This window comes from Echinops telfairi, unplaced genomic scaffold (genome assembly GCF_000313985.2).
Source record: "Echinops telfairi isolate 266 unplaced genomic scaffold, ASM31398v2 ScPeMD7_7469;HRSCAF=8507_1, whole genome shotgun sequence".
In the NCBI taxonomy this organism is placed as follows: Eukaryota; Metazoa; Chordata; class Mammalia; order Afrosoricida; family Tenrecidae; genus Echinops; species Echinops telfairi.
Genome location: NW_022111373.1, coordinates 103,596,373 through 103,604,481, shown reverse-complemented (window position 1 = coordinate 103,604,481; position 8,109 = coordinate 103,596,373). Strand labels below are relative to the sequence as shown.

Below are 8,109 nucleotides of genomic sequence, written 5' to 3'. Positions count from 1 at the left end.
TCTTTCTTATACACATATGAGTGTCTATGAATTTGTTTCTCTAGTCTACCCAGACTAACACTGTATCTCTGATGTATATGGAACCGTTATTCCCAGATTTTTTTATTGTTATTATTAATCATTTTATTGGTGGGCTCTTACAAATCTTACAGCAATCCATCATTCAATTGTACATATGTTGCCATCAACATTTCCAAAACATTTTCTTTCTACTTGAACCCTTGATATCACCTGCTCTTTTCCCCCCTCCCACCCTCCCACTCTTGTGAATCCTTGATCAATTACATATTATTATTGTTAGTTTGTTTCTTACACCGTCCATTGTTACCCTTCACCTACATTTTTGTTATTCATCCCCCTCAGGGGTGAGGGGCTGTATATCCAACCTTGTGATCAGTTCTCCCGTTCTCTTCCTCTCCACTCTCAAAACCACCCCTACCCTCATGATATTGCTACTTCCACTACTGTTCCCACTACTGTTCCTGAGGGGTGTATCTGTCCTGGATTCCACGTGTTGAGAGCTCTTATCTGTACCAATGTGCATACTGGTCTAGCTGGATTTGTAAGGTAGAACTGGATTCATGATAGTGGGGGTAGGGAGGAAGCATTCAGGAGCTAGAGGAATGTATTGTGTTTTGTCAATGCTATGCTACACACTGGCTGAATTGTCCCTTCCTTGTAACCCTTCTGTGGGGGGATGTCCAACTGTCTACAGAGGGGCTTTGGGTCTCCACTCCAACCCCCTCATTTTCATCGATACAATTGTTTGTTTGGGATCTTCTGATACCTGATACCTGCTCCGTTGATACCTCATGATCAATGCAGACTGGTATGCTTCTATTTGGGCTAATCCCAGTTGTTTTAAAGCCATTTCAGTTTTCCATAGTGATTATCCAGGCCCACCAGCAGCATGTGAGAGTTGCAATCCCTCCACACCCTCTCTAGCATTTGTTGTGTCCCCCGTCCCCCCCATTGAGATTGTCGTTGTCAGTGTGAGGTGTTATTATCTCCTCGTTGTTTTGAGTTGTATCTCCTGGGGAGTTGTTTAGTGATCTTCAGTATTTTTCACATATGGTTTTTAGCCATTTGAATATCATTTTTGGTGAACTGTTTGTATCTTTTTCCACTTTCTATTTGGTTTATCTCCTTGTTTGTTTTTTCTTAGTAAGTTCTTGCAGTATTCTGTAGATTTTAGAAATCAGTCCCTTATCTGTTGTGCTGTTATAAAAGAAATTTCCTAGCACATGGCTTTTTTACTTTTATGGTGACGGGTTTTGATACACAAAAATGTGTTATCCTTAGTAGCTCCTAGCCATCTGTTTTGCCTCCTACTGTGTGTTTCCATTGTTATGTTTTAAAATATGCCGATGCTGTGAACTAGGGCCCTTAAGTAAGTCCCTAAGTTTTCACTGATGATCTGTATAGCCCTGGGGTCTGCATTTAGTTCTTTGCTCCATCTTGAGTTTGCTTTTATGTGGAGGATAAGCAAGACTTTGTTCTACTACAGTTGGTGTCAGGTGCAGTCCAGTCCATTCCAATTCACCAGACTCCTTACACAAGAGAACGAAGCACAGTGCTCACAATTGTTCTTGTGGTTGAGGCCATTGTTGCAACTACTATATCAATCCAGCTGTTCATTCTCCCTCCTTTTCCAGGGAAACAGCTTTCTCAACAACTTTCCCACAGTATGTAAAACAAAGTTTCACCATCCTTGACTCTATGGGGGCTTCTGGCTGTACTTCCAAGACCAGTGTTTCTTCTCCTGGCCATCTATGGCAGTTTCCATTGCGAATGTAGCGGAGGAAGACAACCCATGCATTCTTTGTAGTCTGTTCTGAGTCTAGAAGCTCTGCTGACACTTGCTCACTTTAGGGAACTCTACTGGCTTTTCAAACACCTATGACATAATTTCTAGCATCACAGCAACACACATGCCTCTATAGTATGAGAAATTGCAGAAAAAGACTCAATTTTCCCAGAACTATTTGTTGAAGAGACTGTTTCTTTCCAATGAAATGTTTATTTGGCCTTCTGTCAAAAATCAGTTGCTTGCAGATAGATGAATTTATTTCTCCATTCTGTTCCATGGGTCCATGTGCCTATCATTGTACCACTACCAGGCTGCTTGGACGATTAAGGCCGTGTAATGGATTTTGAGTTTGCATAGTGGAAGGTCTCCTCCTCTGTTCTTCTGAAGGAGTTCTTTGCTTATACTGGGCCTCTTCCCTATACATAGATAGTTAGTAGGTTTTCCATTTCTTTAAAAAATTAGTTGGAATTTAGATAGAAATTGCATTTTATTTATAGATTGATTTGGGTAGTATTGACAGTTTTACAGTATTGTCTTCCTATTTACAAAGAATTTCCATTTGTGTACAGTATTTTTGATTTCTTATAATAATATTCTGTAGTTTTCTTTGTACATCTTTTGTTTCTCTGGTTAGATTTATTCCTAAGTATTTTATATTTAAGTAGCTATTTTCTTAATGTCTTTTTCAGAGCTCTCTTCCTTAGCACAAAGTAATCTGATGGATTTAGGGCTGTTAATCTTGTATCCTGCCACATAGCTCAACCTTCTTATTGTTTCCAACAATCTTTTTGTTGAGTCTTTGGGATTTTCTATGTATAAAATCACATCATCTACAAATAGTGAGAGTTTTGCTTCTTCTTTGCCCAATTGTATTCCTTTGGTTTCTTTTTATTGTCTAATGGTTTGGGCTAACACTTTCAGCACAATGTTGAATGGTGATGGCAGCCATCTTTGTCTAGTTCCCATATGCCGGGTAAATGCTTCCAGCTTTCGTCATTGAGTGAAACATTGACTGTCGGTTGTGTTGTACATAGGAATTTCCCTTCGAGTTCTATTATATTGAGTGTTTTGCGTGCATTGATGTTAGAGCCAAACTTTTCTTTGGAGATCCCCTGGTTGGTCTCAAATCCTCAAACTTTTGCTTAGAAGTCGAGCACATTAACCACTTTTATACCTTCATGGGCTATCTATCTAGCTATGTACCTATCTGTATTTGTGTGTATGTGTATAAAAATACTTATGTTTGGGAAAAATACTTATGTTTTATAGTAAGGCTGTCTAAATAGTTTTGTAATTTTAGACTCTGATTTAATACATGGAGATGATTTATCTTTTTAAAAAATATATAATAATGTAGGCCACAAAATAGTAGTGAACTATACTAAGTGGTATAGCCCACTGGGGAGTGTGGCCTTCTCTTTATTTTCCCAAATAGCCCAAACTGGTAGGGATTATTGAAAAAAAACCTTGCCACAAAAAATAACTTTGAGTAGGAGATGTTTTTTTAAGCAAATTTGGCTATAAGCTTAAAGAGATCAAAGTCCATCTTAGATGTGATTTTTTGCCAGCCTCCTATATAGGCGAGTAAAAAGCCTTCTACATTTCAGAATGAGACTAACCTGTGTCATTGCACATACAATCGCCAACTCCAAACCAACACAGAGAAGCCCGGGATGCTAACTAGAGCTGGCAGCTTCTGTGCCTGCATCAGTTTCTACTAATGTCTTCGTTTTTACTTTGCCTCGGACACATTTCATGCTATTGTTTTTAAATATTCCCGTAGCTGCTGTGCTTATAGCTATAAAGGGTCTCTAGTGAACCTGTAAATAATTAAAGACACATTAGCTCCCCAGAGGGCCACCACGACTCCCTGAACAAGCCAAGATGCCTAGAGACCTAATCATACAATTTCCGTGAGAAATAGCCTCTCTTGGAAGATGTCACATCACTCAGCAATATTATAATTACTCACAGCAGTTTGCCTCAGGCTCCACAACATCCAATTCACAGAATCACAGGTAATGCGTGTCAAGAGAAGAGTAGCTGGTTTTAAGGAATAAATGACAATATCAACCATTGGAACTGTATTGGGGTAGACCCTCTAGATTAGAGTTTCAGGAGACTCGAATTTGTTACTAATGTTCTATTCAACTTCCTGTGACTCTCTCTGAAGTTTTTTGTAGAACAAAATTAATCAAACTGTCAAAGAATTGAGACAAATTTTGAAGAAAGACCATTAGGACTAACCATTCTAAGAGAATAAAGACGAGTCAGTTCAATGTTTTAACAAGTATAACATAAAACCCTATGAAATGCACAAAGGAAAAAAAACACTTTCTTTTCTTATTGATCAAGAACAAATTGTTAGGTAGCTAGAAACAGGAACCAGGGGGTGGGCCCAAACTAGGCCAGGTGGGCTTAATCCAGCCAATGCAACCAGTACCATCGACCACGCCTCTCAGCCAAGGGCCCTAAAGGCTGGAACCTGGAGACCACCTCCATCTTTTTCCAGCTGCTCCTCTGCCTTCCACACAGCCTTGCCATGGTCTCTCTGGCCTCAGGCCGCCACGTGAGGTGCCCAGGCTCAGTGACTGTGAAACTTGAAACTTCTCTGTCCTTTGTAAAAACTCACTTGGATCACAAACCAGGCTTCGGGTGAATTCTTTCTCATGGCAAAGCCAAGAACTGAGGTATTTCCCACCCAAGAAACCTGACATAATGATTTCTCTTGCCAGAGAGAATGTTAGCAATTTGGCAATCTGATATTACTAGTCTTGGGTCAGAGAAAAAAAACCAAAAAGACACTGAAGAACTATTTAAAATCAAGTGCTTGCTCTCCAGAACTACATAGACTTTTAAAGGTTTTATGAATACAGGGTAAGGGAGTCTAATGGACATCTAGATTCTAAACATAGTTTTAACTATAGTTTTGTTAAAAGGTGTGACATAAATATTACTACAGTTTAAACTCAATTGGGTTGTTTATAATTTTTTAGAGTTGTATCACGTTACCATTTAACTTGTGTCACAAGCACTTAAAAAATTGTTTTGTTGTCTGAGGACAATGGGCTACACACTGGGCTGTTAGCCTCAAGGTCAGCCGTTCAAACCTACTAGCCCCTATAAGGGAGAAAGCTCAGAGTATCTGCTCCGAAAAAGCTTTACAGCTTTGAAAGGCTATATGGGATCTCTGTGAGTTGAGCATGAGTTCAGGTTGGGTTTTAAAGAAACCGGCAGAAAATTAGTGCTCTGGGTGGGTTTGTTGATGTTAGAATAATGGAGAGTGGGGGTATGTGTGACCTTGGGGCAATAGGTCTTGCATTGCTGTGGAGATGCATTATTCTTCCCCTTCGTATATCTGGAGGAGGTCAGAGGTGACCCTCACACCATTTCCTCACCAATTTTTTTTTTTACATTGACTATTTTTAATTTTTTTTTTCTTTTTCCTCACCAAATTTTGATGGCTTACAATCACTTTAATATTGGGGGTGATATGCAGTATTACAATGTTGCAGTCCTTAACTTGCAACTGCTATCATCCTCAGATGTAAAGTTGACAATTCCCAAATGCAAAGATGTATAAAGATACTAATAGTAGAAGGCATTAATAATGAAAACTGAAGACAAAAAGCAGTCCCCAGCTTGCATCAGGACCAATTTAAGATGGAGTAGTTGTGATGAAACTCCATCCTAAATTGGGGACCAACTATATTCAATTCCTTTCTCTATTTTTCTATAATATCAGTTCATTCCATCTACCCTTTACTATATTGAGATCTTGTTATCATCTTAATAATTTATAACAAGTTATCTTTTTATTTAATATTATTCCAATAATTTCTTCTTAATTTTTCTTTGGAGTAGAATGTTTTTGCTTTGTATAAATATTTTTTAAGTTATGTAAATTATTTTTTCTGTTTGGTATTAAGACTTTTAAGTTTAGAATATTATTTAGAAAGTCTTGTACAACTAATAGAATACACTATATTAAAACTTGTGTATGTTTCTTTGAAGTATATTGAGGTATATTGAGATATTGAGGTATATTGAGATATTCTTTTTCTATAATCAACTCTAGGGTGTGTCCTTTTGAAAAGATTTATCTAATCTGGACAGTCTGCTCAGTAGTTTCTATGTAGTCTCTTCTTAAATCCATACCACATTCTTGATTTAAGCACTGTGCAAGTGCTCATATTTAACTGTACTGTAATCTCGAAATCGTGACTCAGGAATGACCAGGCAGCACTCTTGGAAAATTGAAAGAGGAAAAATTAATTAGCTGGCCACCCAGAGGAGTCGGGTGACCTATTGGGTCAGTTGTGAGGATTTAGGTTGTCTTTACATTGAGTTGTAATCCATACCGAAGGCTGCAGTGCTTGAACTTCATCAGCAAATGCTTAAGTCCTCCTCACTTTCAGCAAGCAAGATTGTGTCTTCTGTATATCTCGGGTTGTTATAAGTCTTCTCCAATCCTGATGCTACATTCTTCTTCAAATAACCCAGCTTCCCTGATGATTTGATCAACATAGAGACTGAACAATGTGGTGAAAGTATGCAACACTAATGCACACCCTTCTCTATTATAATTCATGCAATATTTCTATGTTCTGTTCACACAGCTGCCTATTGATACATGTCGAGATTCCACATGAGCACAATTTAATATTCTAGAATTCCCATTCTTCTCAAGGCTATCGATAGCATGTTTTGGTCTACGTAGTGCAATGCCTCTGCAAAGTCAATAAAACATTATTTTCTAGCATTCTCTGCTTTCAGTCAAGATTCATCTTATGACAGCAATGATAGCCCTTGTTTCACATCTTGCTTTGAATTTTTGGCAGTTCCTTGTCAGTGTAGTGCTGCAACCATTGTTGAATGATCTTCAGTAAAATTTTACTTCATGTGACATTAATAATATAGTTCTAAAAATTGTGCATTCTATTGGATCACCTTTCTTTGGAATGGGTAAAAATATGAACCTCTTTCAGTCAGTTGGCCAAGTAGCTGTCTTTTGAATTTCTTGGCAAGAATATTGAGTGCTTTCAATGCTTCATCAGCTTGTTGAAACATTTCATCTGGTATTCCCTCAATTCCTGGAGCCATGTCTTTGGCTAATGTTTTCAATGTAGCTTCAACATCTTCCTTCAGCACCATTGGTTCTAGCTCATTGGTTGACTTTGTGTATTCTTTCCATTTTCTTTGGATACTTCCTATATCATTCAACATTTTCCCAGTAGAACCTTTAATATTGTAACTCAAGGCTTGAATTTTTTCTTGAGTTCTTCCCATTGCACATATTCTGACCATGGTTTTCTAAATCTATGTCGTTTTACATTTCATTATAATATTTGACTTCGTATTTTTGAGCTGCCCTTTGAAATTTTCTGTTCAGCAATTTTACTTCATCGTTTCCTCTATTTGCCTTAGCCACTCTACCGTCAGGAGCAAGTTTCAGATTCTCTTCTGGCTTCCACAATGATCATTTCTTATTTTCCTGTCTTTTTAATGACCTTTTGCTTTCTTCATGAATAATGGTTTTGATGCCCTCCCACATCTCATCAGGTCATCTGTCATTAATGTTCAATGCAACAAATCTGTACTTGAGATGCTCTTAAAACTCAAGTGGGATATAGTCAAGGCAGTGTTTTTGGCTCTAATAAACTTGTTTTAATTTTCTTCAACTTTGAACTTTGATATGAGCAAATGATGGTCTGTCCAACAGTCCACCCTTGTCCTCATTTTAATTGCTTATATTGAACTTCTTCATTGTCTTTCCCTACAAATTCAGTCAATTTGATTTCTGGGGATTCCATTTTGAGAAGTCCAGGTATAAAGTTACCTTTCGTGTTATTGAACAAGAAGAAAGGGTAATTGTGATGCAGAAGTTGTGGTCTTACAAAATTCTATCATGTGATCTCCAACTTCATTTCTATTACCGACGTCATCTATCCCAAGCACTCTTCCTGCCTCTTTGTTTCTAACTTTTGCATTCTAGTCATCAGTAATGACCAATGCAACTTGACTGTATGTTTTATCTACTCAAGATTAAAGAAGTTGACAAGATGCTTCAATTTTTTCATCACTAGTTTTCATGGTTGGTTCATAAATTTGAACAATAGTTGTATTAACTGGGTTTCCTTGTGTGCAGATAGACATTATCCTACTACAAGCAGCATTGTATTTTAAGATAGTTCTTGAACTGTCCTTTATGATGATCAATGCAACACCATTCCTCTTGATAATTACATAATGTTGGCAGTTCTGTAAAAATTTGGCCATTGTGTACTGACCTGATTATC

The 8,109-nt window shown here is 37.7% G+C and overlaps 1 non-coding gene across 1 annotated transcript; it reads right to left on the bottom strand.

Moving 5' to 3' along the window:
* Window positions 1-3,160: 3,160 nt before the first annotated feature.
* LOC115873886 lies at window positions 3,161-3,303 on the bottom strand. The gene has a single exon (XR_004048660.1). It is a non-coding gene; the product is annotated as a small nucleolar RNA SNORA4 (small nucleolar RNA).
* Between the last annotated feature and the right edge of the window lie 4,806 nt (window positions 3,304-8,109).